Source organism: Sitophilus oryzae, unplaced genomic scaffold (assembly GCF_002938485.1).
Source record: "Sitophilus oryzae breed Bouriz unplaced genomic scaffold, Soryzae_2.0 scaffold_1181_pilon_pilon, whole genome shotgun sequence".
Lineage (NCBI taxonomy): Eukaryota > Metazoa > Arthropoda > Insecta > Coleoptera > Curculionidae > Sitophilus > Sitophilus oryzae.
In genome coordinates, this window is record NW_022145817.1 from 344,990 (window position 1) to 356,570 (window position 11,581).

Consider the following 11,581-nt stretch of genomic DNA (forward strand, 5'->3'; position numbering starts at 1 on the left):
GCAGTTAAAGGCTTACATTTTTTTCTTTTATGAATAAATCAATTTTTTGGACCCTTGCATAATTTAACCGCTTCAATGAAGCGACTTTCAAGGCACTCAGAAAAATAGTAAACGTAGCGTTAAAATTATGAAAACTTCGTGAATTATAGGAAATTTAACGTAGATTTAAAATATATAAGCAGTTAAAGGCTTACATTTTTTCCTTTAATGAATAAATCAATTTTTTTGGACCCTTGCATAATTTAACCGCTTCAATGAAGCGACTTTCAAGGCACTCAGAAAAATAGTAAACGTAGCGATAAAATTATGAAAACTTCGGAAATTGTAGGAAATTTAATGTAGATTTAAAATTATAAGCAGTTAAAGGCTTACATTTTTTTCTTTTATGAATAAATCAATTTTTTTGGACCCTTGTATAATTTAATCGCTTCAATGAAGCGACTTTCAAGGCGCTAAGAAAAATAGTAAACTTAGCGATAAAATTATGAAAACTTCGTGAATTGTAGGAAATTTAACGTAGATTTAAAATATATAAGCAGTTAAAGGCTTATATTTTTTTCTTTTATGAATAAATCAATTTTTTTGCACCCTTGCATAGTTTAACCGCTTCAATGAAGCGACTTTCAAGGCACTCAGACAAATAGTAAACGTAGCGATAAAATTGTGAAAAGTTCGGGAATTGTAGGAAATTTAACGTAGATTTAAAATATATAAGCAGTTAAAGGCTTATTTTTTTTCTTTTATGAATAAATAATTTTTTTTGCACCCTTGCATAATTTAACCGCTTCAATGAAGCGACTTTTAAGGCACTCAGAAAAATAGTAAACGTAGCGTTAAAATTATGAAAGCTTCGTGAATTGTAGGAAATTTAACGTAGATTTAAAATATATAAGCAGTTAAAGGCTTATTTTTTTCTTTTATGAATAAATCAATTTTTTTGGAGCCTTGCATAATTTAACCGCTTCAATGAAGCGACTTTCAAGGCACTCAGAAAAATAGTAAACGTAGCGTTAAAATTATGAAAACTTTGTGAGTTGTAGGAAATTTAACGTAGATTTAAAATATATAAGCAGTTAAAGGCTTACATTTTTTTCTTTTATGAATAAATCAATTTTTGATACCCCTTGCATAGTTTAACCGCTTCAATGAAACGACTTTCAAGGCACTCAGAAAATAGTAAACGTAGCGTTAAAATTATGAAAGCTTCGTGAATTGTAGGAATTTTAACGTAGATTTAAAATATATAAGCAGTTAAGGGTTTACATTTTTTTCTTTTATGAATAAATCAATTTTTTTTTGACCCTTTTGCATAATTTAACTTCACGAATGAAGCGAAGCATTTTGTCACGTGATTAATATTTTCCAATAGAAAGTCATGCATTTGAGGTGGACATCGAAAGATGGTGTTTGGCGGTATTGACGGGATAAGCCCGATCAGCCACACGTTGTTGTATGATTTTTGTCGCGGTCCATTATTTTGAATAGTACAATGATATTTATAGTATATGACAGTTATTAGTGACAAAAAGGAGAATTGTATCGATTACAGGTAATGTGTTGTTTAAGTAGTTGTTTAGAATAATCAAACGTTAATATTATTTCAGTAGCATTATGCCATTATGGCGACCAAAGGTTTTCTTGAAGAGTGATGGAAACGACGCCGGCCGAAATGAAGCATTGTGATTTTGAATTTAACGCTGAACGAATTCAACAATTCAAATTTGCAAAGTATGTAATATTTCGCTAGATGATGAGAATTCAGATGTATAGGAAAACGAAGTCAAGCTAGCAAAATTGTTAAAAAGGTGGAAGTTACTACAGCTCGTACCAATATAAAAGGTAAAAAATATATTGATGAACTTTAGAATGTACAGGGTAAGTCAACGATAGAGTAAGGTCATTATCTCCTTTGTTCAGAGATTTACAAAAAATGTTAAATATAAAAGTTATAGGGAGGGTTAAAATACACATTTTAAAATTATTGTGGAATATACAGAGTGCTTCAAAAAAGTGTTGCGGATATAACATATTTTTTTAAATGCAACACCCTATTTTTTATTTTATTTTTTAAATTCTAAGTAAAATTAATTAGGTGGACTAAAAAAAATTAGGTGGATATTAATGAAAACAGTGATTTTTCAGCATAAGTTAAAAATTGGGACCCAGATAAATGAGGACACCAGACACTTCTTTGGAAAGCTAATTGAAATTGCTAAACGATGGTCATACGAATATCCTCCGTCATTAGTTCACAGAACTGAATCCTTCTATCTGGATCGTCGCCAAGTTCCTGCAGAATCTTCATTTTGTAGTGATGGAATTTGTACATTTTCAATACTCTTCTGACAGATGGTATACTTGTGATTGATGCCAACTGGCGTGTTGATGCTTCTGGATTGACCGATACCTGACCAATAACTTCCATCATCTGCATTTCTTCATTCAGTACCCTGGGCACTGTCCATTTTTTATTTTTCACCGATCCAGTTTCTTGAAACTATCTCTAACATAAACGTGACTTACGTTTTTGTCCGGATTTCTGTCATTGAAAGCTTATTATGTTCCCAAATTGCACATACCTTCAGCACCATACAGAAGAACTACATATTTGAATGCTTTCTTCCACATTATAAACCATTTGTCTTTCAAATAATAATACCACGAAATTTGCAAACGATTGAAAATCGATAGAAGACAAAAAAGTGCAAAAAACGCAAAGATATGCCGTTTTAAGATTCCTGTTTGTTGAAAGTAAAAAAATAGATGATAAGGAAGAATTTGCGTTATCGCAAAATTAGGCTGAACGATTAGTAAAACATCTTTGTGTTGCCTTTTTTATTATCTACATTTTTTTATTTTTAGCTTCCAATGGCAATGGTTTCAAAATGGCATTGATAGGATGGCACAATCTAGGGGTAAATAAATAAATAAATAAATAAATAAATAAATGCCTTTATTGCCAAAAAAATTTGCAATTTGTAGACAAAGGTACAAAACAAACAAAGTAAAAAAAACAAGGGACACAAACAAAAGATAATACAAAACATTATACAAATAATATTGTCAATCTTATTGTTAAAATAAACATTTATAAATGTTTACAATGTCAAAGAACAAAAAAAAATAAAAATAATATTCAAAAATATTTAGCTAGTTTATAGTAAAATATCAATGACCTCTAAATAAATTCATTTCGATTTCATTAGTAAATATAGTAATAGCCTTGTTTATATATTAATAGTTAGTCAATGTGCCTGTATAAGTCGATGCTGCCAACTGGTGGCAGAAATTAAAACGTAAAAAGGGGGCGGAGACTATTGAATTTGGCAAAGAAGTAGGTACTAGGAATTCTTCGAATTTAATTCTCGGTAAAGGATAAAATATCTTATCTGCTTTGAACCGAATTTTTACCTCAAAGCGTTATTTACATTTTTTATTTTTGGATATGGATTTATATTTATTTTGATTTTCATGGCCCCTTGTTAAATACTAAATTATTATATTAGGTATATATATATATATATTTTAATTCTAGATGGATAATTAAAAAAATATATGAAACTATACCTACCTACCTCTGTAACTTTGTAAAAAGTATGACGGATTTAACATAATGTTTTTTTTTAAATGTAACATCCTATTTTATTTTAGATCCTGCGTAAAATTATTACTTTTTTATGTATAATCCTTGTATAATGGTGTAACCTAAAACTAGTTTTCTAATATTTCAATTTGTTGATGAAGAAAAAATATTAGATACTATGTAGATATTTAAGGCAGATGCTACAGGGTGTTCAACATATATTAATGGTTAATTCTACGTATTTAAAATTAAAAAAATATCTGCAGACTCTTTCAATGACACAGCCTATACTGAGTGTTTTTTTTTAAAGTGGTTCACCTCTATAACTTTTTTATTTTTTCAGATTCCGAGAAAAAAACTAAATTGGGAATGTTAGTAGGTATATGACATAAATCGAGATTGATTCGTATTCAGTTAGTTTCGGTCACTTCCTGTTTCACCGGAAATGTATACATTTGATTTTTAAATGGTACCCTCGGTATTTTTTATACCGTAAGATCGAATAAAAACGGCGTCAGCGATGGCTATGAAATGAACATCGATGACATTTCTCATATAAATTTACATATAAAATGACAGCGCTTTTCATTTCATAGCCATTGCTGACGCCGTTTTTATTCGATCATACGGTACTTTATTTGATAGAAAATGACATTCTGAATAGAATGACAACTTTTGACATCAACAATCATATGTCAACTTTTGACATTTTCAATTAAATCAAAAATAGCATTTTAAAATTCAATCTAGTGTCATGGCTGTGTTAAAACCATTATTTTTTAATCAAGGATTAATCAAGGAGCTTTGGAAAAATTGATTTGGTCGTCTAATATTTTTTGTGTCTTTTCCTGGTCAGTTGAAATATGCCCATTTCGTATTTTAATCATAACTCAATTTTTTTTAATGAAACGAGAGTGGCTCATTAGCATATTTGGAAAAGCATTTTTTGATACCTAATAAATTTTGGTACCTAATTTTGGTAAATAATTTGGTACCACACACTCCGTATGTCGAGTCAAACTGTCGTTATCTTTACGACCGGTTACATGTTGTTTATTATCATGGCACTCTACTAGATTGAACTTTAAAATACTATTTTTTAAGTAAAAGAGTCAAAAGTTGACATTGAATTATTCTATTGAGAATGCCATATTCTGCAAAATAAAGTAAAAAAATACCGACGGTACCATTTAAAAACCAAAAGTTGTAGTCATTTCCGGTGAAACAAGAAATGACCGAAACTAATTGAATACATCAATCAAGCTACTTTTGAAAAACACCCGATATATTATAATTCTTTCTGATAGATTTTACAAAATCCTTCAACTTCTATTAAGAATGTCATATAACTAAATAAATCACTTTACTTAATGTTTAATAATAAATAATTTTTGTTTTGTCATATGGCAACTTGTTATAATGTAAATGAATTAAAAGAAGGATAAAATTCAGAACAGATTGCAAGCTGTTGAGTATAGGTGTACTTAATATACTTTCTTAACAAATGTTGAAAGGTTTTGTAAAATCACTAGAAAAAATAATAATATATATATCGGATCAGCCAAAAAAAATGTTTGAACACAGTGTAGCATCTAACTGCAAGTATTTTTACATATAAATATATTTTTTTTTCATCTCTGTAAAACACTCCTACCAAATTTGTGTAGTCCAACTTCGGAAACAACTGACAGTTAAGTAACATAGGAATAAAATTTTACTTTTTTTTTAAATTGTAAATACTTACTAACGTTATTTATAAAAAAAAGTTATAGAATTTTAGGCAGAATCGAAAATAAAATAAAAATGGAGTTTTGCATTAAAAAACATGTATCCGCCACATTTTTTGAAGCAACCAGTATACTCAAAAATAACATTTGAACTGTGTCTCTAAAGATTCTCTATACCCTTTTTTTTATTTTTTTGGAATTCCCAAAACAAACGAGATAATTAACTTTATTTCTTTCGTGATATCTCATTTTATAATATTTCGGAAGAATTAATCAGGTATCTTATTTTTATAATTATTAGAAATAAATCGGAATTAAAGGATAAGGGATATGTAAATATATACCATACGATAAAAAAAAACGGCCTCAGAGGTGGTTTGGAAATGAATATCGATGTCATTTGTACGTAAACAAATAGACGCCGTTTTTTTTCGCTCATACCGTATAAGAAAAAAAATTTAATAAAGCAAACGCATTTATTAATACATGTATATAGATTTACATGGTATGAAGAAATTCGCATTATGATCTCTGAAGGTCCCACCAATGCTTGGTTAAAGTGGCGAGTACGACCACTTAGCAGTCACACCTATAATAATTTAATAAAATATGAATATAATAAACAAACTTATTTCTTTTAGATTTTTTAAAAGCGAGTTATATGTGTTAAGTGGTTTTTGATTATTTTAGGCTAAATTTTTTAGACATATTATTTTAGACCAAATTGTCTGCCCACTCAAACGTCTTTAAAATTATAATGTAGGAAATTCTTAATATGTTTTAATTGGGAATACTTTTAGAAAGTTTCATTTTCACCAAAAAAAACTACGTATGTATAATAAATTGCAGTATAATCAACTATAATGCATGATATATACTAGGGGCGTCAAAACTAGATGTTGGGTTTTTCTCGATTATTTCGAACAGAACTCCAATTTTTTCTCAAAATTTTTTCCAACTTTGTTTTGAAAAATAATTTTTAAATCCATAATCGATATATATACAGTAATGTCCTCTTTTAGAATACATAATTATTTTCAGCTGCATCGATAAAATAAATCATATTTACTGATGCCAAGTAAAAAAATAATTAGAAAATTATTTTAAACATCTAATTCTTAATTTTTGTCGCTGATAAATAGATACATCACTTTTGTCGACAAACCTGCTAATAAAAATTGCGTAAAAAATCATGTTTATTCGCAAAGAGACAATTGAAAACAATTCAATAACTATTAATTTGGGATATAGATCTTAATAAACAAAAGTTGCATAAAAGCTTTGTTGATTTATGATATAAAATACAGTGTTTCATTTGAAATAGCAAAGAAAAATATAATATCTAGTTTTGACTCATCCTGTATATAATAATCAATTTAGTCTATTTTAATATTATTATATGAATTATATAATTATTAATTATTAACTTAAATTAGTTCCAGTAAAAAACGTCGATATTACCTATTTTTAACTTAACTTAGAAAGAGAGGGCTTTAAATATATATTTTATTATATAAACAATAAAATTCAATCCAAAAAGGGTCAAAATATATTCTTTGGTCAAAATGAACTCTATACGACTACGACATTATGGTATTTTTTGGAATGACAATTTAATAACAAATCCACCAAGCAAAAATACAAAATATAGCCTTTCTTTTCACAAACTCATAACCTTTGCTCATAACTAATAACTTTAAAAGTAAATATATATTTGAATCATCCTGTATATCTATAAAAATACCTCCCTGTCAAATTTACGCTACTTTTGCAAGCATATTTTACAAAAAATATGATTTGAGTGAAAATATAAAATAGGAAATCTGATATGAAGCTTTATCTAAACACAGGGTTGACTGTAGATAAAAAATATTTTACGTTATCAAGTTATTAAGAAAAATTCTCGGAAAAATTATAAAATACACAATATATCTGACAATTCCAAAAAAGCAAAGTGAGAAATGAAACAATTTATAGCATAAAATCAGTATTTTTTTAAACTTTTAAGCAAACTGGGCATTATCGTTTAATCTATCTATCAATCTATCAAATGTTTATTATTAAACTTATCTCAGACTCTATAACATTTTTCCCAAGAGTGATTTAAAACAAATTTATATGAATTTAGAAATAAATATGAACAGTATTTACTTACCTGTAAAACAGATGCTTTTTGCTTAATTAAATATGTTGGAAAATATTATCCAGTAGGTACAAATACACAACACTTAAACACAACAAAATAAACTAATAAAATAATAGTTTCTAATCCAAATTTCACAAATACTGTTTATGTTTCTTCGCGAGGGACGAAAAAACTGAATTTTTTAATTACTCAGATATGCATTAAGGTATATTTCAATTCAAAAGCTTATAAATATTTATTTTTATAAGACATAACCTAAACGAAACGAAATTACAAGTCGAGAAAGATCAACAAAACTGCCGAATTTAGAAGCGAATATAACTTTTTTTCCTTTTTTCTTGTCACAGTTGAAACAAACAAGGATAAAGCTATTTTCGTAAAACATGGGTGAAACGTGCTAATAAGTGGCCCAATAGATGTGACCTCGCGCCCTTCCATTTTTGAACGATGGGCGGGTTTAACGGATTCCCCTCAAAGAAAATCGTAGGGGAATACAAAAATTCAGAACGGGCAAGGCGCCACCTAGAAGACGGGCTTGTACTAAGCCCTCATTGTACATATATTTATACATAATCAAGGGTAATAGCAAACATTAGACCAGTGTTTACAAGATCAAATTTGATTTTCAAAATATAATTCATTTACGGCGTAGAAAGCCTTGTCTAGTAAATAAGAGTTCAATGCTTTGCGAAATGAAAAAAATGATGTTATGGATTTGATTTCAAATGGCAGGTGATTGTGCATTTTTTTCGAGTTGTATAATATTGAACTTTTTTAACTAACTCTGAGCGTGGGGTAGGTAGATAAAGATCTTGCTCCGCATTCCTGAGTGGATAAGTGTGAGATGGCCTTTCCTGAGAAGCTGATACATGTTTACGAATTAGGCAAACGGATTCAAATATAAATAAGGAAGGAAGAGTCAATATTTTTAATTCTTTAAAAAAGTCCCGGCAATGAGTTCTGCTGTTTAGTCCCAGTGAATATCGAACAGCTCTCTTCTGGAGCTTGAAAATGAGGTCAAATTGAGTCGCACAACACGTACCCCAGAATGGAAGGGCATACCTGAGGTGCGACTCAAAAAAGTGCATAATAAACAGTTCTAGCCACTGACAAGTTATGCTCCTTAGAAACAGACCTTAATGCAAAACAGGCAGAGCTAAATTTTTTCGACAAAGCTTCGATATGTATGTCCCATTTCAGAGAATTGTCCACAACAAGCCCTAAGAATTTTACAGATTTTACGACGTCAATGGTGGTGTTGTTAAGTACAAAAGGCTGCAACGAGTTTTTATACGACAAAGCTTTAGTTTTAGAAATGTTGAGACTCAGGAGGTTCAAATCGCACCAAGATTTAATGGTGATTAAGTCATTTGATATAATCCTATGAAGTGCCGTGATGTCCTTGTTGCTCCAAGTGTAGCAAGTGTCGTCCGCAAAAAGACATATTTTGCCACTGATGTTTATGTTAGCAATGTCGTTAATAAAAAGAAGAAACAAAATAGGGCCTAGTACTGAGCATTGTGATACTCCACTTTCTATTGACTTGCTAGAAGACAACGCGGTATCCACCCTCACTGTTGCTCAGATATGACTTAAACCATTCGAGAGATGATCCCCTGAACCCATAGTGCTGCAGTTTATTAATTAGGATCTTATGATTTACACAATCGAACGCCTTAGAAAAATCACAGAAAATTGTTGCTGAAGAATGATGGTTGTTTAGGCTGGAGTAAACTTTATTAAGAAGGGAAAACATAGCGTCGTTTGTGGACTTGTTGCTTAGAAATCCAAATTGATATTCAGTAAGTATTTTGTACTTAAACAGAAAAGATACCAGCCTTCTTTTAACCAACCTTTCTATGATCTGAGATAGCGTTGGAAGAAGTGCAATTGGGCGATAGTTAGAAGCTTCATCTTTGTCTCCTCCTTTATGCAGAGGAATGATTATTGCCGTCTTAACATATTTTGGAAAAATGCCATTTTGGAACGACATGTTTATTAAAGTTGTTAGGTGATTCAGAGTGCTTTCTGGCAGATTCGAAAACATTTTTAAAGTTAGCCCGTCGGTCCCAGAAGAGGATTTATTTTTTGATGGTATTATCGAACTGCGAAGCCCTTCTAAAACTACAGGGAAAAAAAGAAACTGTGTAAGTTTACATTATCATTAGAGAGATAAGAAAGCGGATCATGAGGGGGACATATGATATTATTTAAGTTTTTCGCTACATTTACAAAGTAATCGTTAAGGTTCTCAGGTGAGGTAGTGATATTGCTAGACGAAGAAGCTTTGTTTCTTAATTCATTCACAATATACCATGTTTCTTTAGCAACATTACCAGAATTGACTATTCTCCTATTATAATAAAGGTCCTTAGCGGCTCTTATAGTCTTATGATAAATTTTTCTGTATAGTTTTACGTAATTGTGGAAGAAAAGACTGTCTGAGAATTTTTTTTAGTGAGATAATGAACGCATGTTTTTAGAAGGGTGGGTCGGGGTGGTTTGAAAAATACTTCATTTGCCTCATTCAGCTGGGTCCCAATTTGTAACTTATGCTGAAAAAATCACTTTTTTCGTTAATGTCCACCTAATTTTTCGTGTAGGGGGTAGTTTTTCAATTTTACCCTAAAAACTTTATGATCATCGTTTAGCATTTTTCAATTGGCTTTCCAAAAGGGCGCCACAAGTGGGGTGTTGCCATTTAAGATTTTCAAGTGAGTAGGGGTACCGCCTAAGGGGTAGGAAGGGGTGGTTCAAAAAATACGTCATATGTATTCCCCCTCGATATTATAGAAACGGTATTTTTTATTTTTTTGATATCTTTTTTGGTTTAAAAATTATAGCCATTGTAAGTTTTCAGTGGCCCACCCTGTATTATGTAGCAAACTAAACATTATGTCCCCGGATTGTCTTTACAAGAGGAAAAACTTTTTAATATTGACTTTTTGAGAAAAATGCATTCTTCTTAAAAACCTTTGCCTGTTCTAAAATGGTTAATCTCGTTTATACTTTTCCAAATTTCCATACCGTTTTAAAGAAAATTTAAAATAAAATATGAAACTATTGTTGAAGTCCTAAAAATCAAAAAGCCTTTCTATGGTAAGTATGGTAATTCTGGAACTTCGACATAAAAACGTTACGCTTTCAAAGCGGTAAGCGAAAGTATTCGATAATACCTGGTTAGACAGAAGTTTTGTGAATGCGAAGCAGTCGATTTTGGTATTCTCATTGCAGTGCGAAGCGTTTTCTGGATACGCGATGAGCATATATTAGCAGCATCGCAATCGTTATCTGCTAATCACTGTTTTCATCATTCCGGATGTTGCTAGATTAAGCAGCAGTTGGTTAAAACGAATTTTAATCATCTGCTGATGATGCTAGAATGGTTAGCGAAACGCGCGTCCAGTGTAAAAGTAATGCCCGGACCCCATCAGCCAACACGCTACGCCACGCGATGCCATGCTACCCACATCGTGAAGATCAGTGCGTATGTTTTTCCATTTAATTACATGTATTGCGTACACACTAGGAACACGCCACGCTACCCGACGCTATATCTGCCTCGATTTCTCTAATTAGCGTATGAAAGGCACCATATTTATTGCGTTTTTTGTTTATTTTGTGTACCCAAAATCCTCTTTTGTTTACACTTTCTAATACAATAGCTGTACACTTCACTAAAAATTCTTCGTCACTGGAAGAACTGCTTGAATCAAACGTTACTTTTCTAAAGGTTATTTTCGAATGCAATAGAAAACAAAAATGTTTTTTGAGTGTTCAATCAGTAAGAATACAAATTCTATTATTAATTTTAAAATTTAATAATCAAAAATTAAGGAAAGAAGGTTAATGGAGATTGTGAAGTTAAGGTTGGTATTCAGATTATAACATCCAGAACGGTATGGCCATCGGAATACTCTAGTATTTTCGTATCCCTACTGACAACTTTTTAACTCTAATAAAAATATCAGGCGTGTTACCTAATGTGTACACCCATTCCCACGTCACAACACGTGGGATAGCGTGGCATCGCGTGGCATCACGTCGGGTGTTGGCTAATCGGTTCGCGGCTTAAAAAGGTTTTGTTGATTATGGGATGATTAGTCGTTTAATTTTGTTTATACC

At 30.8% G+C, this 11,581-nt stretch overlaps 1 long non-coding RNA gene across 1 annotated transcript; it reads right to left on the reverse strand.

Moving 5' to 3' along the window:
• Window positions 1-5,772: 5,772 nt before the first annotated feature.
• Window positions 5,773-8,011, reverse strand: LOC115891441. Its single transcript, XR_004051853.1, has 2 exons — window positions 7,466-8,011; window positions 5,773-5,899 (listed from the first exon to the last, which is right to left on the reverse strand). It is a non-coding gene; the product is annotated as an uncharacterized LOC115891441 (long non-coding RNA).
• Window positions 8,012-11,581: the final 3,570 nt, after the last annotated feature.